General features: G+C 47.5%; 1 protein-coding gene across 3 annotated transcripts in view; it reads right to left on the minus strand.

Moving 5' to 3' along the window:
- LOC144121901 (rifampicin phosphotransferase-like) overlaps window positions 1–26,048 on the minus strand; it is a 212,446-nt gene that overhangs the window by 180,489 nt on the left and 5,909 nt on the right. The gene's annotated exons all lie outside the window — the stretch shown is intronic.

Genomic DNA, 26,048 nt, shown 5'->3' on the forward strand with positions numbered 1-26,048 from the left:
GAAATTATACCGGCTATTTTCGATCATCCCAGAACCACCACACGCCAGTCTGCTGAGTCGCTACGAATAAACAAGTGGCTCCACTCTTCCAAGCGGCGTGCATGGCTGGACGCTTTCGCGCTTCATGGCCGCGTGTTCGACTTTACCCGGAGTGGATTCCTTTCTTTTCTTTGCCCGCCTCTCGCACGCAACACCAAAATAGCACTGGGAGTGCGAATCCGTTTCGCTAGAGACAGTACCTAACCTCTCCGGTCGAGCGGAAAATCACGATCAGGTCCAGGAGATGAAAGGAGTCATTCCGGAGTCTTGCAGCCCATTGGCCGCGCCGTAATACTAGTGAGGAATAAAGCCGATTCATGGCGATTTCGAATCGATTATCATCGCTTCAATGCGGTCACAAAGAAGGAAATGTACCCTTAGCGCACATTCATGCCGCTGTTGACTGTCATACTTCTCGTCCGTTGATCTCCGATCACACTATTGGGAAATACCCATGCATCCTTCAACCCGAGAGAAAACAGCCTTGAGGAATCCCGACGGGCCTCTTCGAATTAAATGTGATGGCGTTCGGCTTATGTACTGTGCCTGCGATGTTCGCGCGTTCCATTGATCAGGTCCTCCGTTTACTAAAATGAAATATCTGGATGTGTTCTTTGATGACGTCGTTATCTTTGGCAAGACCTTTCGAGAGCAAATCTACGGCCCGGTATTGCTCATGACTGCATCACCAAAGCTGAGCTAAGCTTAAATCCTAAGTGCCACTTCGGACAGCGCCAAACACTCGTTCTTGGATTCTTCGTTGATAAGCACGGCTTCCGGCCCGATCCGCAGAATCTTGCTGCAGTTCGAGATTTTGAAAAATCATTAACGCTAAAAAGTCTTTACAGCTTCCTCGAACTGCAGTCACATTTTCTCCGTTTTATACCGGGTTCTGCGCACCTTGTATGCACACCCTCACTTCTCTTCGGGAGAAGTACTCGCAGTTTATGCGGACATCCGAATGGGATTCACCGTTTGACCAGCTGAAATTTTCGGCCAGCTCGGCACCTCTTTCCCGCCACTTTGATTCTGCAGCTGCCAGAAAGATCAACAATGATGCCAGTGGCGCAGTCAGTGGGACGGTGCTTGTCTTGATTCACAGTGGTACCAAGCACGTTATTGCGTATGCCCGTCGCACATTAATGAAGTCCAAGAGCAACCACATCTAACTGGAATGCTTGGCTGTTGTCTTTGCTGACCTCGAGTTCCGCCTATATTTGGTATACATTAGTTTATGATCGCGATCGGTCATCACTCCCTATGATGGCTCATAGGCCTGCGCAATCCGCCTGGTCGTCTGGTGCGTTGTGCTTTGCGCCTGCAAAAATATGACTTTTCTGTCGCCTAAAAACGTGATCGCCGCCACAACGATGCTCCATCTGTTGCCACCTACACGTAACGAGGAGAAGGAGTTCGAGCGGTGTTTGGCGTCACTCTCCACACTGTTACCAAATAAAAATGCCTTCCGGCGAGATCAACAAAGCGACCTCGCTCTGGAACCTTTCTTGCTGTGACCCGTAGTCTACACCGTTCATCATTCAAGAAGGAATCCTGTACAAGATGAGCTACTCGGCTGATGATACCTCCATGCTTCTGGTTGTCCCGGAGAATTCCCGCAAATGCTGTGCTGCACGCCATGCACGACGACATCAGATCGGGTCTCTTTATGTTCCCCGTACACTGCACAGTTGTTGTGTTGGGTTTTATGGCACATAGGCAGCTAAGACTGTCATGCGCCAAGCTCAAGGTATAGAATTGTTTTCTGTAGAACGTTCAGGAATACGAAAAATCGTCAATGATGTAGTTGGCCTAAAAATATTTAACTACCTAGTAAAAAACAGAGAAGAGGAAATCTGGAAATAGCTAATGGTAAAACCCCCAGAGAAGGTCAGGTAGCCTCAGCGGCTATCCTTGGCTGGGTAAGGATCCTGAGGCTTCCAACCAATCATATAAAAAGCCTCAGCCTTCTTCTCAGGAATAAGAAAGTGGCTGAGGTGTATCATGTAATAAAGCGAACCAGTGGTTCAAAATTTATAGTTTTCGAAGTACCCCTGCTTCTATTAAAAAGCTACAAACGGAACGTATGTTAACAATGACATTATCATCTAAGAGCAGGGCTGGATGGAAAGGAATGCATTCATTATAAAAATGAGTATTATACTTTTTTTCTTAGTGTTTGAAGTTTCACACATGAAAATAAATGGTGATTAACAGTAAGATCATCTCCGCATTCGCAAACAGGTTTGTCTTGTTTTGTTAGCAGGACGTTGTGCGTAAGGTGCGTGTGGCCTATCCGGAGACGGCATATCACTTCCTTAAAATGTCCGTGGTGAACACATGATTTAACTTCATCTAAAACCTGTTTTACCAAGTGCAGTTTATTACTCACTTCGCTGTTTCATGCCGACTGCCATTTTTATCTTAATTTACGCTGTACTAAGTTCATGCAATCCTTAAAAGGTATATTTACTTTTTTATTTCCTTGCCACAAGCTTTAGCAGCGCAGAAATCTGCCCTTTCAATGCCTCTTATTCTGACAAGACTGGGAACCAAGCAAAAGTTTGTTTTGTCTTCGAGCTGTGGCTGTTACTATCTTGTGTATGATGTCATCAAGAATCGGAGTGACTGCATTCCTAGAGTGCAAATATGTAAGTATACTGAGGGAATCTGTGTAAATAATAGTGTTGGTGAGGTTTTCGTTTTCTATTCTTTCGACGGCCCCACAGACTGCGTAACATTCTGCAGTGAAGATGGTTGAGCACTGTGGAAGTCGTACTGTTTTCTCCTACCTCCCTCGGAACACTGCGCTTCCTACGTAAACGTCCGTTTTTGAACCATCTGTACAAAACTGCGTAAAGCTATTGTATTTTTCTTCGAGTGCAAGGAATTCTTGTACTATATGTTGTCGCGGAGATTGTTTTTTATGGAACTGTGTAAGAGTGAGATCAGAGACCGCAGGAAAATTGTACCGTGGAGGTAGTGGATCTCGTTTCCGAGCAATGTCAGGTAATGTATCTAGTACGCAAAGGTTTTGGCACATCTCCTCGAAACGCAGGAGGAGTGGCCTGATAGCGAGCGGTTTATTGTTAAACAATGTTCTAGATAGGCACTTTGTAACTATTGGGTAACATTGATGTTTGGGCAGTGAACGGAATTTTAAAATGTATGAGCATGTGAGCATGGTTCTTTATCTATAAGTGACGGTTCGTTGATTTCTATAAAGACTATTTATGGGCGAAGTTCTGTAAGCACCAGAGGAAAGACGCAAACCTAAATTATGCATTGGATCTAGTCGTTTCAGGTGCGAAGGTCTCGCTGACCCGTAAACTATACATCCGTAGTCTAAGGTAGAGCGTACCACGGAGCGATAAATTTGTAAAAGACCAGTCCTGTTAGCAACCCAACGTCTACGTGACAGTACTTTGAGTATATTTAGGGATCCGGAGACTTTATTTTCTTTTGCGTTTATATGAGGCAGGAAATTGAATTTTAGTCAAAGGTTATCCCTAGGAATTTGTGCTCATTTTTGTCGGCTTTCTGTGTTAAGTTCAGGTATATGAATGGGTCGGCTTGTATGCCTAGTTTCAGCGAGAAAAGGGTGGCGACTGTTTTCAGCGTGGAAAACTGGACACCGTTCTGATCTGCCCATGTCACTAATTTGTTCATTGTCAACTATATTTGTCTCTCGCATGTTTCTACTTTTGAGGATGTGCTGGCTATTTGAAGATCATCAACGTACACTGAACACAGGTTGGACTTTGGGATTATTTTACTTATGGAATTCATCTTTACAATAAAAAGTGTTGTGCTTAAAATACACCCCTGTGGAATCCCGTTCTCTTGAACGAAGATCCTGGACAGGGTGGATCCCAGGCGCGCTGAAGCGCGCGGTCGGAAAGAAAGTCATTGAGGCAGTTTAACATCCTACCGCGGATACCTAGCCCTCCCAGGTCGCGGAGAGTCCCAAACCTCCAGGTTGTATCATACGCGTTCTCCATATCGAAGAAAACGCCAAGAAAGTGATGTTTGTGTACAAAATCTTCTCTTATTTTGTTTCCGGAGCGAACTAAATGATATGTGGTTGAGCCCCTCTCTTTATACGCATTGATGGACATCAAGAAGTTCCCGGGATTCAAAGAGAAATGTTATTCTTATATCAAGGACACTTTCAAAAGATTTGGCTAGACAGCCTGTGAGGGCTGTCGGCCTATAGCTACTTGGGGAAGTCGGTGGATTTCTATGATTCAGGAATGGCACTATGACGGCTTTCTTCCACTTCTTAGGTATTTTTCCTTCTGTGAATATTTTGTTAAAGAAATTCAAGAGTGCCTCTATGGCAGGCTGGGAAAGATAAGCAAGCAATTGATAGTGTATCTGATCGGGTCCTGGAGCAGTTTTTTTGCCGGCAGACAGTACAGTATTGATTTCTTGGAGAGTGATTAAACTGTTGTATTGCTGGTTTGCATCTCCACTTGTTGGACGTCTTTGTTTTTCGGCAATACTTTTGTATTTCAAGAATGAGTGCCTATAGTGAGATGAATTAGAAACTGCAGCGAAGTGTTCTCCCAAAATGTCTGCCTGTTCCCTTATGCTTGTTTGTATGCCAGGTGTTGTCAAAAGAGGAATCGTGAACGGTGAGAAGCTGCCATTTAGTTTCCCAACCTGTTCCCACATTTCTTTTATTGATGTTATTTGTCAGCTTATAGATGAAATGTAACTCTGCCTTGACGCTTTCTCGGCACTGCGACGGACGTACCGAGCTTTTGCTCTTGCCTTTTTGAAACGCACAAGGTTCTCATATGTAGGGTACTTGCGAAATTTGCCCCAAGCTTTATTTTGTTGTTTCTTTGCTTCCTTGCATTCTTTTGTCCATCAAACTTTGTCTTTTTGCCGCACCACTCCTGAAGACTGAGGAATAGCTAAGTGTGCGATAGTAATTATACAAGTCGTGAGCATTTAGTTTATCTCATCGATGCGGAGGTTTTCTGAAGCTATATCTTCTAAATTGGCTTGTGCTCTAAAAACTTTCTAGTCTGCTAAATGCAGCTTCGAACGTCGCTGTATAGTTGGGATGTTATCTGGTGCGGATATCAAACTAATTAACACAGGAAGATGATCACGGCCATATGGGTTGTCGATAACATCCCATTTAAAATCGTTAAAAACAGATGGTGAACTAAAAGACAGATCTAAACAGCTCATACTGCCTGACTTTGGAGAGCGGTGTGTGGCCTTTTCCGTGTTTAAAAGCTATATATTGTTTGCGAGAATAAAATCTTCGATTCTTTTCTCCCTAGAGTCGCAGCGCTCGCTTCCCTAAAAAGAGATTGAGCATTAAAATCCCCAACTATAAGATATAGCTCTGGATGTTCATCTCTCAGTTCTTGTAGGTCATGAACTCAATGTAAAGTGTGGAGGAATGTACACGTAACAGGTTGTTAGTGTTTTGTAGCTGATGATGCTGACTGCTACCGCCGCAAGCTTTGTTTTGGGCTTGATTTCTTGAGCAGGGACGCCGCTTTGAACGGCAATGGCGACGCCTCCCGAGAGTCGATTTGCCTGCTCTCGATCACGTCTAAATGTTTTTTTAATGTTTCAGGATATGCACATGTTGTGGATCAAGATTGGTCTCCTGAAGACAAAACTATGGGTAACATTGACCCTAAAATATGTGTTATGTCACTGTAATTCCGCATAAGTCCTCTGCAATTCCACTGAAATATAAAAGCCATATTTATGTTTTTGAGAGGAAATGAAAGGGGATTTACTTATGTGGTGGGCCCGTTATGAGGGGCCTATCTTTTTTTTTGGTCAAGAGAGCTGTTCCGCCGCTGTAAAGCGGGCGGACGGGGGGGTTATATCCATCACCTCGCCAGAGGTGCTCGAGGACAGCACAGCCGCGGTTGTGTTAGTTTCAGGCCTCTCCCGAAGGGGGGAGGTTGTCACATATAATAAGGAGTCTAAAATAAAATTATGAAGGAAAGAGGTGTGAAGAAGACGAAGTGGATTAACCGAAGAAAAAAGATGAAGAAGCATTCGGTGAGGTGGACAGAGATGATTGGTGGAGAAGCATTCGGTGAGGTGGAGAGAGATAATTGGTGGAGAGGACGACGACAAGGCTTACGTGGACTAGCGCCAAGTCTATAAAAGGGGCGAGGGAGAGCGAGGCACGGGGGAAAAGAACAGAGAAGCGGAGGCTCCGGCGGGGTCAGGGACGCATCGGCTGGAAGGGAGCGACGTCGGCTACTGCTCCGGTGTGCTCGCGTTCTACGGCTTCGCATCGTGGGCTTCCTCTCGTGCCTGAGCCCGTTCCGGGGGAGTCAACGGAGGACGCTACCACCTGCTACGGCCAGGGGTGACTCCAGCGCTGTTGCCACCCATCCGGGTGGTGCCCCCAACGCCAACAACACCGGCATCGCCTCCACGGGCGCTTGCACCGGAAGCTTATACGACGCAGCCAGCGACGCCAGCCCAAGCACGTCGAACGCCGCCTCGACGCCGGCTACTGGATTCATACCACGCCGCAGCCGCACTGAACCAACCGTGAGCACGAACGCCGTCCACTAACAGTAGAACGCTCATAGTAGACGCTGGTAGTAGTGTTCCCGGGTCGTGTGTATTTTTGTACTTTGGGTTTTGTGTTAGTTTCGTTAGTTTTGTGTTCTAGTGTGAGCGTCACGTAGGCTGTCGCCAAGTCCATTCTTTCGGTCCGAGTGTTCTCCGGGTAGATCCGTGACAAAGATAAGTGGCGAGCCTGTGCCAGGATTTATTTCCCTTTTCCTTTTTGCTTTGTCTCGGATCTTTCCGATTTCTCGACGGCAGAGAGGATGGATTTGGAAAAAAACATTAGAACTGGCACTCAAGCTGGGGTTAAGCAAGGAAGAGGCGATGCGTCTCTATGAGAAGAAGGCAAAGAGGCGGAAAGAGGAGGCAGATAGGCAGAGAGAGGAAACGGCGCAAGCACGCGCAGACGCTCGTGAGGCGGAACAGCGAGAGGCTAGAAGGATAGAACGGGAGGAGTTTCTTTTGTGGAAACAGGCGCATGTCGCGGGAGTATATGAGGAGATCACGGACAATGATGAGCGTTCTTTAGCGGGTAGACAATCTCCTAGACCAACCAGAATTTGTCCAAGGAATCTGATGGCTCCCCTCGATGACAAAAGAGATGATCTGGACGCACATCTGCAACGATTCGAGCGGTTGGTTTTGGGCAAGGTTTGAGCGCAGTCAATGGGCCACGGCATTGAGCATGTGTTTAGTCGGAGAGGCGCAGAATGTGTTTGGAAGGATGCCTGCTGCTGATTCCATGGACTACTAGAAAGTCAAAAAGGCGCTCCTACAAAGATTCAGGCTTAGGGCAGAGGGTTTTCGTGAGAAATTTCGCACCGCGAAACCTGAAGAATTCGCAAACCGCTAAGCAGTTTTCCTGCAGGCTGACCAACTATTTTGATAGGTGGCTTGATATGTCAAACACAAAAAAAAAGAGTTTTGAAGGGGTGCGTGACAAGCTGGTCCAAGAGCAATTTTTAGCGCGTTGCAACTCAAAACTAGCGCTATTCCTGAAAGAAAGTTGTGTTCATTGGAAGAGTTCGCCGACACTGCAGACCAATTCCTGGGGGCTCAAGGGCTAAGAAATTTGAGTAAGGCAAAGGAGGAAACCCAAAAGATCCTAGAGACAGATGCGGCAAAACCAAGAGGCATATGGCGGTGTATCTAAGGCGCCAGTAAGGTGTTTTCTCTGCGGCAAGGTGAGACACCATGCAGTTGACTGTCGGACTAGAAGTGCTGCCCAAAAAACACAGGTTGGGTGTCAAGGTTGTAAGAGGAGGGGTCATACTCTGGATGAGTGCAGATACAGAACGCAGGACTGAGCTGCATGCGTTGTCGACTCCAGGGTAGAACTTGTCACGCCGCCTGAAGTTCCACAGCTGAAAGGAGAGCGCACGCCGCTGGAAAATGAGGCGGTGAGTGGAACACCCAAGTCGAAAGCAGCAATGCCGGTGGTGGTTGGGCAAATAGGGTGCCGTCCTATATTTGGGCTTAGAGACAGCGGAGCAAACACAGTTTGGGTTCGGAAAAGCCTGGTGAAGGACGAAGATCTTACAGAGGAAGCGTCGGCCGTAACTCTTTTAGATAGCACTGTAAGGTACCTTCCTGAAGCCATGATTCTAGTGTCCACACCATATAATACTGTCAAAGAAGAAGGCGGGATTATATAGTCTTCAGGATTGCTCCTAATATTTTTGCGTAGATATGATGAGGAGAGCCTTGATTCCTGTTCAATGTATCTTTTGTCCTCTGGATGACTAATGATTCTAGATGCAGTCTTTTCAAATCATTCCTTTCTGTGGCTACAATCTCCGCCTCGTCCCACGCTATCTCTTGGCCAGTGGTCTCCACGTGCTCGCCGATAGCGTTCTTTGATGCGCGATGGTTCCTTACGTCGCCTTGATGATATTTCATTCGTCGCTGGAAGTTCCCGGTTTCGCCGATATAGACGGATGTGCAGTCATTGCAAGGAACTTTGTAAACCACACCAGGAAATTTGGCGCGTGGCAGAGGGTCCTTTACATTGACAAGTTCGGCACGTAGCTTGCTTGTTGGCACGTGGGCGATGTGTACTCCGTGCTTCCTGAAGATTCGGGAAAGGGTTTCACTGACTCCAGGTACATAAGCAGCTGCAGCACGCTTCATGGTTTTTGCGGTTCCATCTCGTTGTCCCCTCGTGCGTTGCAAGTTTTTAGACATTCTTCACAAGGTTCCTGGGGTAACCGTTTCGCTCGAGATCCCTTTTTATCACCTTAAGTTCGTTGCTGAAGCTTTCCGGGTCTGCGCAGACATTTCTTGCACGGTTCAGTAGTGACGAGATAACTGATCGCTTGTGAGCCAAGGGGTGGGACGATTCAAAGTCGAGATATCGTCCGGAGTGCGTCGGCTTTCGGAACACGCTAAAACTTGAGCGGAACGCGGCACGCTTGACGTTGATGTCCAAAAACAGGATGCTGCCATTCATTTCCTCTTCCACGGTAAAATTTATAGATTGCTCCGTGGCATTGAGATGGTCAAGGAAGGTCTGTAGATTCTGCTTGTTCAGAATGCAAAAACAGTCATCCACGTACCTCAGGAACACCTTTGGACGTGGCTTGAATCAGTTCAGGGCTTTGCTTTCAATAGCTTCCATTGTAAGGTTGGCAGCCGTCACTGAAATTGACGCTCCCATAGAAGTACCAAAAATCTGCTTGTACAGCGTACCGTTGTAAACGAAATACATGTTAGCCAGACAGAAGCGAAGGAGTTCAGTGATCTCGCTAACTTCCAAAGCGTACGATCGGGGAAGGATGGATCGTTCTTCATGGCCTCTTTGCAGGTGTGTACGGCAAGGTCGACCGGAACACTCTTGAACAATGAGCAAACATCGAATGACACAAGTATATCGTTTTCATCCAGGGTACCGTCCTTGATCTTCTCAATGAAATCTTGCGAATTCTTGATGTGCGTCGCTGACTTTCCCACCAATGGAGCCAAAACTTTGCGCAGGTATCCAGACAACTTGAAAAGCGGGGATCTTGTGTAATCCACGATTGGCCTGAGCGGAGTTCCAATTTTGTGGATCTTGGGCAAACCATATATTGCGGGAGCCGATCCATTTCTGCAAAGAAGCCTGTAGTAAAGCTTCTTTTGAAAAGGGGGAGACCACTGAATATGTCCGAAAGGATTTTTTGGAGACTTGACTGCACTTTTGAAGTCGGGTCCTTGGTCAACTTACAGTAGGTCCTTTCGTCCTCGAGCAACTCGACCATTTTTGAGAGGTAGGCGGAGCGGTCAAGGACCACCGTTACATTTCCTTTGTCCGCGGGCAGAATGGCGATGTCTTTGTTTTTCCGCAGTGACTTAAGCGCCTTACACTCAGCGTTGGAAAGATTGAGAAGATCAAGGACTTTACCCTGGATGAAAACGATATACTTGTGTCATTCGATGTTTGCTCATTGTTCAGGAGTGTTCCGGTCGAACTTGCCGTACACACCTGCAAAGAGGCCCTGAAGAACGATCCATCCTTCCCCGATCGTAGGCCGTTGGAAGTTAGCGAAATTACTTAACTCCTTCGCTTCTGTCTAGCTAACACGTATTTCGTTTACAACGGTACGCTGTACAAGCAGATTTTTGGTACTGCTATGGGAGCGTCAATTTCAGTGACGGCTGCAAACCTTACAATGGAAGCCATTGAAAGCAAAGACCTCAATTAATTCAAGCCACGTCCAAAGCTGTTCCTGAGGTACGTGGATGACTGTTTTTGCATTCTCAACAAGCATAGTCTACAAAGCTTCCTTGACCATCTTAATGCCACGGAGCCATCTATAAATTTTACCGTGGAAGAGGAAATGAATGGCAGCATCCCGTTTTTGGACATCGACGTCAAGCGTGCCGCGTGCCGCTTAAGTTTTTGCGTGTTCCGAAGGACGACGCTTTCCGGACGATATCCCGACTTTGAATCGTCCCACCCCTTGGCTCACAAGCGATCAGTTATCTCGTCACTACTGGACCGTGCAAGAAATGTCTGCGCAGACCCGGAAAGCTTCAGCAACGAACTTAAGGTGATAAAAAGGGATCTCGAGAGAACCTTGTGAACAATATGTCTAAAAACTTGCAACGCACGAGGGGACAACGAGATGGAACCGCAAAAACCATGAAGCGTGCGGGAGTTCCTTATGTACCTGGAGTCAGTGAAACCCTTTCCCGAATCTTCCGGAAGCACGGAGTGCACATCGCCCACGTGCCAACAAGCAAGCTACGTGCCGAACTTGTGAACGTAAAGGACCCCCTGTCACGCGCCAAATTTCCTGGTGTGGTTTACAAAGTTCCTTGCAAAGACTGCACATCCGTCTATATCGGCGAAACCGGGAACTTCCATCGACGAATGAAAGATCATCAAGGCAACGTAAGGAACCATCGCGCACCAAAGAACTCTATCGCCGAGCACGTGCAGACCACTGGCCAAGAGATAGCCTGGGACGAGGCGGAGATTGTAGCCACAGAAAGGAATAATTTGAGAAGACTGCATCTAGAATCATTAGTTATCCAGACGACGAAAGATACTTTGAACAGGAATCAACGCTCTCTTCATCATATCTACGCAAAAAGATTCGGAGAAATCCTGAAGATTATATAATCCCGCCTTCTTCTTTGACAGTCTTAGTGGAAACAAGGGTCCCGTACGGGACCCGAAACGTCACTTTCGTTTGTTTCTGACTTGGTCAGTGACCCAAACTTCATCCTGTTATTATGCTTCATCCTGACCAGACGGTATTCCGTCGAACGTTAGACTATGCGTACACAAACCCATCTACGATCTCATCTTTGGAAACATGACGGGTGCAAGAAGTGTCAAAGACCCCGATCCCGAGTGGAGGATGCTCGACGTTGAAGAACATGCAAAGGAGGAAAGGCCCGCGACAGCTCAGACGGGTGCAGTCAGTTTCTCGTCGGCAGTGGAAACAAGAGCTCAAGCGACAGTCCGAGCAACGCAGCGTCCGCTCTCTACTCCTGTTAAATTGCAATTAGGCAAAACGAAGACCCGAGCTAAAGGCCTGCTTCGAAAGAGTGGGAAAAAGTGAAAAAGAAGAGTCGTACGTCCTTGGAATATTAATTGGTAAATGGTCATCTCCACAGGGAATGCATACTTAGTTCAGGAAGGCGGGTCCAACAGCTGGTGTTACCGAGAGATATGCGAGAGACCGTGCTACGCTTGGGACATGACGCCATTATGGCCGGACACCAGGGTGTTCAAAAAACGGTGTCTAAGATCACCGAGGAGTTCTTGTGGCCGGGTGTACAGAGTGACGTTAAGCACTTTGTTCGCTCATGTGACGTGTGCCAGCGCACAGTTCCGAAGGGAAGAGTTGGTCCCGTACCTCTGGACAAGATGCCAGCCATCGACTTACCCTTTCAGCGAGTGGCCAATCACTCCAGTATCAGCCAAAGGCAATAGATATGTGCTTACTATGGTTCACGTGGTCACTCGTTATCCTGACGATATTCCACTGAGAACTATTGACAGTATCCAAGTGGCGGTGGGTCTTCTGGAAATGTTTTCACGTTATGGGCTCCCGAGGCAAGTTTTGAATGACCGGGGCTCGAACTTTACATCGGAACTGATGAAGGAGGTTAACCGACTTTTATCACTAAGGCAGTTACTAACAACGCCATACTATCCCATGTGTAATGGTCTTGTAGAGCGGTACAACGACATCTTTAAAAATATTATCAAGAAAATGTGTCAGGAGAGACCTTTTGATCGGGAAGATATTTCCCAGCTCTTTTGTTCGCCTACCGCGAAATACCGCAAACGAGTCTTGGGTTCGCTCTACGTGACGCGCACACTAGAACACAAAACTAACAGAAAACACAAAGAATAAAAATACACAAGACCCGGGAACACTGCTACCAGCGTCTACTATTAGCCTTCTACTGTTTGTGGTCGACGTTCATGCTCACGGTTGGTTCGGACCGGCTTCGGCGTTGTATGGATCCAGTAGCCGGCGTCGAGGCGGCGTTCGACGTGCTTAGGCTGGCGTCGCTGGCTGCGTCGTGTAAGCTCCCGGTGGAAGCGCCCGTGGAGTTGATGACAGTGTTGTTGGCGTTGGGGGCACCTCTCGGATGGGTGGCAACAGGGCTGGAGACACCCCTGGCCGTAGCAGGTGGTAGCGTCCTCCGTTGACTCCCCGGAACGGGCTCAGGCACGGCAGGAAGTCCACGATGCGAAGCCGTAGAACGCCAGCTCACCGGAGCAGTAGCCGGCGTCGCTCTCTTCCAGCCGAAGCGTCCCTGACCCGCCGGAGCCTCCGCTTCTCTGTTCTTCCACCGCCCCCCCGTGCCTCGCTCTCCCTCGCCCTTTTATTGAGAAAGCAATACTGCTCGAGGTTTCCGCTCTTGGCCGTCGTCCCGGGGAATCCACCATTGACCTTTAGCGTGACCTATGTGTGACGTCATACCCGCTGTGGAAAAGCAGGGCTCCAACTCGGCTTGTCGCGATCGTCCCAGCGAATCCTCGATGCTGCAGCTGAGCGCCGCTGCCGTGGGGGAGGCGCTCGCTGTACGTGACGTCATGCCAGCTGTGGAAAAGCGGCCCCCCAACTCGGCTCGTCGCAGTCGTCCCAGCGAATCCTCCACGATATGTCGGATGATGTGTATAAGGTGAAGCTGCAACGATGTGCTGCAGCTAAGAAGCGGCGGCGTGCGGAAGAAACGGATGAAGAGCGGGAACAACGTTTAGGTAAACGGCGTGCATATTGTAGACGTTATGGAGAGCGCGAAAGAGACGCAACAACGACAGAACGAAGCGAGCAAGAGACAACGCGCTCAAGAGACACCAGAAGAACGCGCCGCAAGACTCGAGAAGCGTCGTAACGCAGATGCGGCTAGAAGAAGTGACACCTCCCTTAGTGGCTCTTCAACTGCGGAAGAGACCGCATTGAATTCTCGAGAGCGTCAGAATGAGACGCTGCGTGGACGACGGGCCGAGCGAGGAAACGAAGCTTTCGCAATTCGACTTGGGTTAACAACAGCTAAACCACAGAATTTTTTATAGCCTTGTCGTCTTCTTTTTCTCTTCTCCACCAATCATCTCTCTCCACCTCACCGAATGCTACTTCTTCATCTTCTTTATTATTCGGTTAATCCAAGTAGTCTTCTTCACACCTCTTTTCTTCATAATTTTATAACAGAACCCTTATTATATGTGACAGAGGTCCTGCGGGATGCCGACCCATGGGCCGGCGCTCCCTGCTTTGGCAATGACAGGGCAGCTTTCGCTGACCCTGCCTGGGGCGTGGATGGCCCCGCCATAGGCTCTGTGAAAGCGGCCTTGGCAGGTGCCGGAGTGTTGTGTGGTGCTACGCCCCTGCGCACCACCTCAGCGAAGTTTTGTTTTGCTGTGAAGCAGAATGTATAAGCGCAAAACGCCTTCTCGCTTCTTTAAATGAAATGTTTTCCTTTGTCTTTATGGTGATTGTCTCTTTTTCTTTCTTCCAGGACAAACACGCCCTGGAGTATGCAGCATGGTCTCCTTCGCATTATGATACATCGTTCTGGCGCACGAAAAACACGGACGAAGGAAGAACAGACACACAATCGCCGGACATCAACTGAAGTTTATTCACAGAAACCAGTCCTATATGTACACATGTGACCACCAGGTAACTGATATCAAAAGCACAAAATCGGGAAAACCAAAAGGCAATCAACCAGAGCCACAGGTTCCATATCGCACACGTGCCTTCATGCAAATCGCCCACAATTTCTGTGCCTAGCTGACACGATCAACACCGTTAGCCTTCAGATAATCTAGTTCCTTTCTTCTAAGCACAATAGAGGGAGTACTGACGCAGTGATCTTTATCATTCGCAATACAGAGGGCTTCAAAAATTTCCCGGCTTTTCTGAGTCCTGAACTTTCTTAACACACTTGTTTTTTCCAAAAACGCCTTGCATGCTGGCTTATACGAACAACGGCGAATGTGGTCAGCTAAATGACCTCCGCCACTAATCGAAGTTACTGTCCTGCGATGCTCTAGCAAGCGTTCGTTGATACAGCGCCCGGTTTGTCCAATGTAGCGTTTGCCACAGGCGAGAGGGATGTTATACACCACGCCAACCTTGCAGTCGACGAGGGCTTTGGTGTGCCTAATTTTGCAGGCAGACCTCTTTTTGGGTTCGTTTACTAGGCGGCACAGGCGTCCCAGCTTCTCCGGAGCTGAAAACACTACACGGACGCCGCACTTGTCCCCGACCTTCTTGAGGCGGTGCGAGACCTTGTGCCAATAAGGCACAACGACAGGTCGCTGTTGCGGGCGTGTGTTATCCACCTGCCTGGGCCGTCCACCAGATTTTACTTCGCTAATCTCAGATGAACAGCAAGCTCAGATGAACAGGACCGCTGTATTGCTGAAGGTGTAGAGTGTTTGAGGTATAGTGGTGCACCTTTTGCCCCCAAAATACCAGTTAGATCAACTGTCAACTTTCTGAAGAGCAACGATCTTGCCCTGTTAGTGTCGGACAAAGAGGGAGGCTTCGTGGTGATGCCAAATTCTACGTACCGTCAGAAGGCAAACGAGGCCTTGACAAAAAACTTTGCTGATAGGAAGGTGTCTTTAGCCAAGGTGAAAAAAAAGGCCATCGCTTTATGTGAAGAAATGAACTTGGAAAGACTAAGAAAGAGTATCTCCGCTTCTGATGTAAACTCCCTTAGTGTTTTCTTCACGGTAAAAACCCACAAAGAATCTGCGCCTTTCCGCGCTATCGTTACGGAAAAGGGATCCTGGCAGGGCTCCTTGTCAAGGTTCCTGCAGAAGCACCTTAGTGCCATTTCTTTAGACGACCCTTTTCTGGTAAAAAATTCCAATCAAGTCATTGCATATTTTTCTGGCGTAGAAGCTTCATGCCCAAAGAGATTTGCCTTTTCAATTGATGTTGAAGATTTATTCTACTCAATACCTCACCCCGAGCTGTTTTGCGCGGTCAGAACTTTCATTGAAGACGCCGGGCCTGTGGCTTTTCAGAATATGACAGGGTTATCTACCGACAATTTTCTAGAGCTTTTAAGATTTTATCTTTCATCCACCATTGTCACCTTCAATGATCGTTGCCTCATCCAAAAAGGAGTGTGCATAGGCTCTTGCCTAGCACCGCTTTTAAGCGATATATTTTTATCCACCCTTGACAAGCGCATTCAGGCGTCCCTTTACAACGCCAGCGTGCTGAAAGTTTTTAGATACGTAGACGACTACCTTGTAGTAATGAACGCGACTGAGGCTCGGGATAGGGGTATTGTCGTGGACGACATTATTGACATTTTTGTTTGCAACGCCTTTGGCATGAAGTTCACGCACGAACTGCCGCAGGAAGGGCACATCCAGTATCTAGATGTGTGCTTTATTTTTGAGGAAACGCGCGTGTGCTGGCAGTACAAGCCACGGTCGAGAAAACAAATTATTAACTACAAATCGGCTCATTCTAAGCTCGTGAAGAGAGCTATTGCAAAAAACTGCATCCGCTCTGCTCTAGCCAAGTCGTGTGAGCATCGAGTCCGGGATAGTGTCCATGCCCAACTAAGGCGTCTGGAGAAGGCAGGTTTCCAGAGAGAAATCGTGGCCTCAGTGGTCGAAAGCCAGATTAGCGAAGTAAAATCTGGTGGACGGCCCAGGCAGGTGGATAACACACGCCCGCAACAGCGACCTGTCGTTGTGCCTTACTGGCACAAGGTCTCGCACCGCCTCAAGAAGGTCGGGGACAAGTGCGGCGTCCGTGTAGTGTTTTCAGCTCCGGAGAAGCTGGGACGCCTGTGCCGCCTAGTAAACGAACCCAAAAAGAGGTCTGCCTGCAAAATTAGGCACACCAAAGCCCTCGTCGACTGCAAGGTTGGCGTGGTGTATAACATCCCTCTCGCCTGTGGCAAACGCTACATTGGACAAACCGGGCGCTGTATCAACGAACGCTTGCTAGAGCATCGCAGGACAGTAACTTCGATTAGTGGCGGAGGTCATTTAGCTGACCACATTCGCCGTTGTTCGTATAAGCCAGCATGCAAGGCGTTTTTGGAAAAAACAAGTGTGTTAAGAAAGTTCAGGACTCAGAAAAGCCGGGAAATTTTTGAAGCCCTCTGTATTGCGAATGATAAAGATCACTGCATCAGTACTCCCTCTATTGTGCTTAGAAGAAAGGAACTAGATTATCTGAAGGCTAACGGTGTTGATCGTGTCAGCTAGGCACAGAAATTGTGGGCGATTTGCATGAAGGCACGTGTGCGATATGGAACCTGTGGCTCTGGTTGATTGCCTTTTGGTTTTCCCGATTTTGTGCTTTTGATATCAGTTACCTGGTGGTCACATGTGTACATATAGGACTGGTTTCTGTGAATAAACTTCAGTTGATGTCCGGCGATTGTGTGTCTGTTCTTCCTTCGTCCGTGTTTTTCGTGCGCCAGAACGATGTATCATAATGCGACTGTGAACCAACTAGCCCAGCTGTCTACGCTTAGTGGTCTCCTTCAGAGTTTGCACAGCGCGGGGCTGCGTCACATCCATAAGACTGGTGATCATTCGAAGCACATTTTGCGCAAGTTTTGCGACCGCGGCAACTCTGTGAGCCGTGGCCGAACCTTTGGCAATTGAAACGTCTGCGAGGGTTGGGTATGTGTGGTCTTACATTGACTTTCATATATCCCACGTCGATTGTGTCGGGCAATGTGCAGGTGTTGAACGAGAGGATCAAGTGTTTTGTTTGTATTTCCTTATTGTCCTTCCGGATTTTGATTCGGTGGACATCTATGACGTCTTGGTCGGTGAGCCCTTCGATCATTTCTTTTTCGGTGATGTAAACAAATCATTATCGAATACTACGCCTCGTACAGTGTTAAGTGATCGATGAGATGTCATGGGGACAGGGATTTCCCCTATGGACGTTAGGTTGGAGAGTTTAAAGGGTTGGACATTGTCGCACAGTTCGAGCAATAAATCGCCGCTGGTCATATTTGAGCTTATAGCCAATACCTAAGGTTTCTGTCAAGCACTTTGGCATACGGAAGGGGGATATTATTCTTGTCTGCTTATCTTGTTCTTCTTTATTTATTTTTTCTTAGACATTTGTCTAAGAGAGGGCTGAGACTAAATGCTTGGTATCGCCTGACGAGGCCTCAGCCCCCTGTGCATGACAAAGGGGCAAAAAATGATATATATATATATATATATATATATATATATATACACATACATACATACATACATACATACATACATACATACATACATACATACATACATACACATACATATATAAGTGCGGCTGGGCGACACACAAACAATATCATTGGTCAAAACACAAACGCATACAGTGCATACAAGAAACACAGAGACATCTGTAAAAGGAAAGGGCACTCAACGAGAAAATTGCACTAAAAATGTAGAATGGTTACAACATAAAAATTATAAGAATCATGATACATGTGCAATATAATACGCTAAATCAGAGATTTTCCTCATTTCCCCCTTTCCTCTTCCCTTTCAAGCACAGAAAGAAAATATGTCCATGAACAAAAATCCACACATATACGAACAGTACAGGCATCGCAAGAAAGAAAAATGGGAGGTGCATGACGTGATATTTGGGGAAAGTTACTTTTCTTTTTTGAAAGAAGTCGTCTGCCTCGTTCCGCCCTCTTTTGATAGAGCGATCTGCTTTAAAAGTAGGGGAGCCATAAAAAAAAATTGTTTTTCGGTCATGGTGCCAGCCACCCGCCACGGAGTCCAACAAGGGGGCGGGACAGGAACTTGAAAGCAACCAAATATGACGCAACTCAGGGTAGCTGGTCACACAAGGGTAACCCTCACCGCCAGGAAAAAGAGGAAAAACCAAGAAGCGAGTAGGATATAGGAGAGTTGTGAGAAAGATAGGAAAGTGAAAGGTGGAGGGGAGGATAGGAAAAGACGACTGCCGATTCCCCGCGGTCGGCTCAGGCCGGAGGTGCCGTCTACAGGAAGCTTGGGTCAAAGTGGGGTGTTGCCTCCGCCGAGGTACCTTAAGGGTCCAAACGCTCGGAATCGGCTCAACCACCAGGACCCCCCTTTCCGCGGGCACGGCGGTGCCACGCACCGCGAAGAGCGGGTGCTCGGGTCCGTGGTGATGCACAGTTCACCATCATCCCCCTGCGTGAATGTCCCTGCGGATGCTCGGGAACCCGTGGTGCCGCCAATCACCAACGCCTGCAAGCTGCAGACGCCCTCCTGCGGAGACGTACACTGCACAGACTTCGTCAGCGCTTCAGTTGGCCGAAACTGTATAAGACAGCAAACCATGCGTTGCAAGCTGTGACCAATGCCAGCACTTAAAGTCCCGCACCACTCCACTTTCCAGATTTCGGCAGCCGATAAAGGCACCATTGTCACCTTTTGAAAATTCCGGCGTCGACCTGCTTTGCCTCTTTCCGAAGTCTTAAAAAGGACGCCACAGGGTTATAGTCTGTGTCGACTATTTTACGAGATACGGGGAAACTGCAGCGCTTGCTCCACTGAAGGCAAGTGATGCGCCGTCTTTTCTACTGCGCTCTTTTTCTTCGCCATGGTGCTCTCCATGCTACAATCAGCGACTGCGGAAGGCCGTTGACTGCTGACGTCGTAGAGAGACTGGTTTGGCTGTGCGGCTCCAACTACCGCCACTCAAGGCCTTACCAGCAGCATAAAGTAGTGTGGGCAGACAGAAAAGGCGAAATAAAATACTGCTCAGGCCGCACCGCCATTACCACCCAAAGACCAACGGTCTTACTGAGCGCACAAAACGCACCCTCACCAACATGCTATACATGGCATTTTTCTGGGCCAGTTGGTATGAAGCCATGATTTGGGCCAGCATGAACTTTGGGACACAAACGAAGAGAGACACATGGAACACGTGTCATGGAACACATGGAGCAGTGTGTTCCGTGTTCTATGTGTCTCTCTTCGTTTGTGTCCCAAAGTTCATGCTGGCCCAAAACATGGATGCTATACATATTTGTCGCATCGAACCACTGGAACTTAACGCCGTGTTGTCATTCGTCGAGATACCACCGCGCTTTTCTGGACACCATCTTCCCTTTATCGCCTCGCGATGGCTTTCAATCTATCAGTTATGTCGAGCTGAAGAAGCTCGTCGACTTGCCCGCTTGCGCACTTCGTCTTGCTAACTCCACTGGAAAGACCGGAATGACTAGCGCCAATTTGGAGCTACATACGCTCCAGGAGATTTCGTTTGGCATTGGACGCCATTGCGTAAGCCTGGTTTGAACCAGAAGTCTTTGTTCAGGCACTCACGCCCTTCTCTTCGTCCACAGTCGGTTGGGCAGTGTTAATTCCGTCACTGCCAAAGTTCCCGCAAACAAACTCCGTTCACGCAAGACCCAAGCAGCTTATGTGCCTCGTCTCAAGCGCTGCCACTGTCGGCCAGCCTGACAGGCTAAAGGACGAGCTTCATCTGCCACTGGGGAAATTGTCACTCGCCACGCAGCAACCGCGTTGGAAGTGAATGAACACGCGGGTACCGTGTGGGAGGTGGTCGAAGCTGAAGACGCGCGAAGGACGTTCGCTTGCCTGCCTGAACCGTTTCTTCAAGTTCGCCCAGCAATCATCTCTAAATAAGCCCATACCATCCGCCACAATATCGCTGAAATATTCCTGAATCGCCTTTACACTAGGGTCATCGTTGTTCGTGAAAGAGGTATATCTGTTCTTCAGCGGTTTTGCAAACTTCTAAATTTTCCATTTCAGTGCTAACTTGTTCACAGCGGCATCTTGCTTACCAGTTTCCTCCGTTCCCTGTTGAAATCTAGCCAGCCTCCAGACCTCACCATTCTATGTGCGCTGCACCTCAGCATCCTTCTTTATGCCAGGAAGCGCACAAAATATGAATTTCATTTTTACTCTCGCCTGTTCGGATTTTTCCAAGTCTACTTCAGGTCCTCTCGTGTGCGGAAGAAGGTATTCATGACACGTTAACTATTTTGTTCTACGAACTCTAGGAATGACACCGTCCTTAAATCCCTAAATATACCCCATAATCCCCTATTGTCTTGTCTGCCTGCTTCTTGGCTTCCATGGCGCTGAAGTCGCCCAACAGGACAGTTGGACCGCGATTTCATCTCTTCATAGAACCTTTCGGCTATCCAGTCATTATGACCGGATAAAGGCGTGTAGGTCTCGACAAACATCAACTGGCTCCTGTTTTTAGCTTATAAATACGATAACTTCCACTCTGCCTTTAATGCAATACACATCATCTCCGTCGTCAGGTGCATCCCCACTTATGAGCAATTATACAAATACCTCTCGGCTGTCAACTTAACCACGATAGCATAATACATAACACGTGCACGCCTCCACTCGCTTCATCTGTCCTCCTCACCTCGCTCTGCCCAACACATCCCGTTTAATTCCCGTTAGTTCGTCGAACAGCACTGCTAGACTCGCCTCACTGGATAGGGTTCTAGCATTAAACGATGTCAGGGTCAGTTTCCAATGGCGAACTGTCAGAAACACGCTCCGCTGTGTCACAGGTATCACGATTGCCATGGGCAGTTTTTCCGCGGCCGCTGCGGACTGATGTATTCATATATGAAGTGATGGCGATGTACTACACCAATGTGGCCCACGCCTGTTCTGGTGAGAGGGTTGCCGGTTCTGGTTGCCGTTATCAGGCCAAATACAAGGCCTGGTTATTTGATTCAATCAGCACTCTGGTTTTTTTTTTTAATGTGGTGAAGAATTACGCGACACCTGAATTACAGCTGTGGTCCTTTTAACGCGATAGCGTCAAGGGGCCCTCGTCGCAGAAAAGCCGGCTCGTGGTCGGTATTTGTTGTCGGCGCCGTTGACCGTGAGCGGAAAATCCACGAAACATCCACAGATTAGAAATCAAATGGCAGGTGGGCCACCTAGGTCCCGTGACCTTGTGGCGACATTACAACCTGCAAACCGGATTGTGAACAAACTGCCCACTGTGGCAGGTGGCAGCTAAATTGTTGATTGGCCACGAGAGGTTCCTCACGAAGTGCAACTTCGGTCACACAAGCCCCACCGGTGGAGGCACCTGCCAGAGCAGGGCAGTGGCACATCGCTTAACAGCTGCAACACTGCGCCTGGCGTGGTACGAGAACTCTCAGAGATCCAAGAATATTAAATAAACCATGGCCAATTCTGCGCACATTAACCAATTAACACTATCGCGTCATACGCTTAGAGCGGAGCCTGAAAATTGAAAATGACAATTGGTTTTTGGGGAAAGGAAATGGCGCAGTGTCTGTCTCACATGTCGGCGGACACCTGAACCGCGCCGTAAGGGAAGGGATAAAGGAGGCAAGGCAATGAAAGAAGAAAAGAAAAAAAAGAGGTGCCGTAGTGGAGGGCTCCGGAAAAATTTCGACCGCCTGAAGATCTTTAGCGTGCACTGATATCGCGCAGCACATGGGCGCCTTTGCGTTTCGCCTCCATCGAAACGCGGCTGCCGCGCTCGCTCCCCTCCAGCTTTTTCGATGCGGGGTGGATGCTCTATCTCAACGCCATCGCCGCATCTAGTAACGTTCAAGCCGACTGGTTGTCCAGTCATTTAAGGTTGCGCCTGATAAGATTCATGTAAGGAATATTGACAGTCTTGTTCTTTTTGGCTGTCGGTACACAGGCCTGGTTATGCCTTCTTTATGATTGTGCTGGTCATGGTCACAGCCGAAAAACATTGGATGGTAACAAGTTGCAGAAAGGAGATGAGCCTGGCTGTCTAAGCTGCGGCTTTGAAGTTGGGGGAATTATGAAAGAACTTTGGATGACCTTTTGGAAGCATAAGCGGATAATGCCTCTCTTCACTAATTTTGAACGGGCACTGCTATCCGCGAGGACGGGCCTATAGCTCTGGGCGAATTCGAAATTAAGGATTAGATCTAAAAATTATATGATTCCATTATTTGGTGGCATAAAGATGGCAGAGATTATCCAAAAGTTGTGAAGCGATACAATCACAGACGGATAATTTTTTCGGCATCTAAGCGTCCACGCAGATGCGTAATCGTGTTCCAAGAAGCAGCCAATACAAACATTTTGTGTTTTCTATAGAAGTCAAGCCATCCCATGAGGCTAAAATCTAGGACAGGCGAAGCGTGTGGAGTTTTAAAAACGTTCCGTCGGGTGACGTTAAATTCACTCGTTTTTCTTCCTAAACTTCTAAAGTTTTTCTGTATAAATATTCAAGCACTCTCGTTCGAGCCATTGTTGGCTTTGGCAGGTCTGAATTTATGTACTGTCTTACTTGGTGATAAAAGAAGGCCGTTATTATTGTTATTATTAATATTAGTATTATTATTAACATTAATATTAACATTATTATTGGAGAGACATGGGAGAGGCCTTTGCCCTGCAGTGGGTGTAGTAAGGCTGATGATGATTATTATTATTATTATTATTATTATTATTATTATTATTATTATTATTATTATTATTATTATTATTATTATTATTATTATTATTATTATATGATATGCCCTCAATATATAATATACCGCCATTGAAGTGCAAATCAAAGACAAGACATTCAGGACGGTGCAGCTTTGGGCCAGTCACTCGCATTCCGTGCACGGTACAAATCGATCAGGTGCCTTATGACGCAGCAGTCAGGCATCTGGTCTATGGCAATACTCCCTACTTCTGACCACTTAGCTACATACGTGCCCCACTCGTCCCTCCCCACTCTTTCTGACTTCCTGCCAGAAATAGCGCACACACGATCAAGAGCTGCTGCAGCCTTCTCTTTGTTATCCGCACCTGGTGCTTCACGGAAAAGGATAAAATAGGAGGATTGAACTAGATTCCCTTCCTTCGACACAGTCACGCTGAAAGAGCCATAAAGAGCGGACGCCGTACAGACGGTACAATGATTACAGTGAGGCACTAAAACTATTCTCGGCGACTTTTGCTCGCAATGGTGTGAAAGCTGAAGAGCCGACATACGCCTTCAGAGAGCAGCGTGCCAGGCGATGAGGCACACCGTCATGCGGCCTAACTATATGGTGGCGCGAGTGACGTACGCTCCGCTCGTGTAGGTTCCATTCACTTGCGAGAGAAGCTGTCACCGAGTATAACAATGTGAAAGACCTGCACGTCGACAAAGGTGTAGATGGAATTCTAGCTGTCGCATGTGACATCTACTGTATCATTTGCTGCATGTTAAACTCCAGTGTGTATAGATGAAAGCGATACAAGAACGGAAAATTGAGTACTCGTTGTTAGGTGCTATCATGAGGAATATGAGCATGAACACCGGAGCGCGTGCCCGATTGCCTGGAACCCTACTTGTAGCGATGCGTGGCGTCCACTTTCAGAAAAAAAAAGTGGAAAGGGAGGAGTGTTCCATTTCTCAGAAGCAGGCAACGCAGCTCAATCCTTTCCGCAGTGTTGCCAAAAGCGGCCACCGTGCATCGGCACAAGGAGGGGTTTGAGGCTATCTGCTCCCGTGTTCTTGCTCATATTGCTCATGACAGCAATAATGAAATCAGGAGGAATAGGACTATTTTTTCTAGTAGATGGCGCCCTGCACAGGCTCTAGTAATAGATGTCAAAAGTAAAAAAAGGATACAAAAGCAGATCAGAAATTCAGGAAACATCTAAATACAGTGAGTAATAAGACTAGGCTAGAGCAAAGGTTTATTGTTACAGATCAGGGTATTCGACTCGAAGGGGATGAAGCAATGAAACACATAGGAACAAGAATGACACAAATATTTAAAGGAATGCTGCACATAATTTATTGAAGGAGGATAGCCCGGTTACTGCAATTGCTTCTCTTGAGCAAAGAGAGTGGGAAAGGGCAGAGCAGAAAGTTCATAGTGCCACGTCGACAAGACCAGATGATATTCCGATTATGTTAATAAAGAAGCTGGAGTAAAATCCAAGTGAACATTAATTGAGGTAGTAAACAAAATTACAATGGATGGCAAAGCCCCCGATAAATGGCTATCAAGTGGAATGAACTTGATATATAACGGAAAGGGTGACAAAGGGTGGTGATGCAGATTATAAAGAACAGACTGCAGGCTTGGGTGGAGAACGAGGGGGAGCCTGGGGAGCTACAAAATGGGTTCCGTAAAGAAAGGAGGTTGAAGGACAATCTGTTTTCATTGACGCGGTGTATAGAGATTGCTGAAAAGGAACACAGGTCCTTATGGCTAGCATTTCTGGACATCAAGGGAGCCTACGACAACGTTATTCAAGAGTATTTGTGGGGCATACTGTGCACATTGGATACGGAAGATGAAGTAATTAATCCTTTAAAAGATATATATAAACGTAACAGAGTGCTTATAACATGGGAAAAAATGTATCAGGGCCTATAGAGATAGAACGGGGGCTTAGGAAAGGATGTTTGGTTTATGGTTTATGGGGGTTTAATGTCTCAAAGCGACTCAGGCTATGAGAGACGCCGTAGTGAAGAGCTCCGGAAATTTCGACCACCTGGGGTTCTTTCACGTGCACTGACATCGCACAGTACACGGGCCTCTAGAATGTCGCCTCCATTGAAATTCGACTACCGCGGCCGGGATCGAGCACGCGTCTTTCGGGCCAGCATCCGAGCGCCATAAGCACTCAGCCACCGCGGCGGCAGGAAAGCATGTCCTCTGTCTCCTTTGTTGTTCATGTTCTACCTGCAAGGGTTAGAGGCCAAACTAGAGAGGAGCTGACTGGACCAACTTTTCTTTTTTCAAGCAAGGAGAATGGATTAAACTGCCGTTACCGGGACTAATGTACCCGGATGATTTAGTGCTAACGGCTGACAACAACGAAGGTTTGCAGAAGTTGATAGACATTTGTGGTACAGAGGGAGATAGATTAGGTTTCAGTTTAGTAAGGAAAAATCTGCAGTCATGATATTTAATGATGAGGGCGAAGAGCATAGAATACAGGAGTTCACGCTAGAAGCAGTGGAAGAGTACAAGTATCTTGGGGTGTGGATAAATAAACATGCTTAATATCTGGCAGACCATGAAAAATATGTAATGAATAAAGCTAGTAAGAATGCAGCTGTCATGAAAAATAGGGCACTGTGGAATTACAGTAGCTATGAAGTGGTAAAAGGGATCTGGAAAGGGGTGATGGTTCCTAGTCTGACTTTTAGCGATGCGGTCCTGTACATGAGACCAGATATTCAAGCAAGGTTAGAAATCAAACAACGCGGCGTAGTGAGGCTAGCTTTGGGAGCACATGGCAATGCACAAAATGAGGGGGCACAGGGTGATATGGGATGAGCGTCGTTGTAGAGCAGAGAAGCTAGCAGTAAGATAGCGTTTAAGGAGCGATTGAGAACAATGCGGGAAAAGCAGTGGGTAGGAAAGTTTTCAGATACCTGTACATTGTTGTGATCGCGCTTCCTTCCTGCTGTGGAATTCGGCCAAAAGACGTGACTGCAGGACTGCCAGAGGGAACGACAACAATAGCGTCCCCACGTGTT

This window comes from Amblyomma americanum, chromosome 2 (genome assembly GCF_052857255.1).
Source record: "Amblyomma americanum isolate KBUSLIRL-KWMA chromosome 2, ASM5285725v1, whole genome shotgun sequence".
Classification (NCBI taxonomy): Eukaryota; Metazoa; Arthropoda; class Arachnida; order Ixodida; family Ixodidae; genus Amblyomma; species Amblyomma americanum.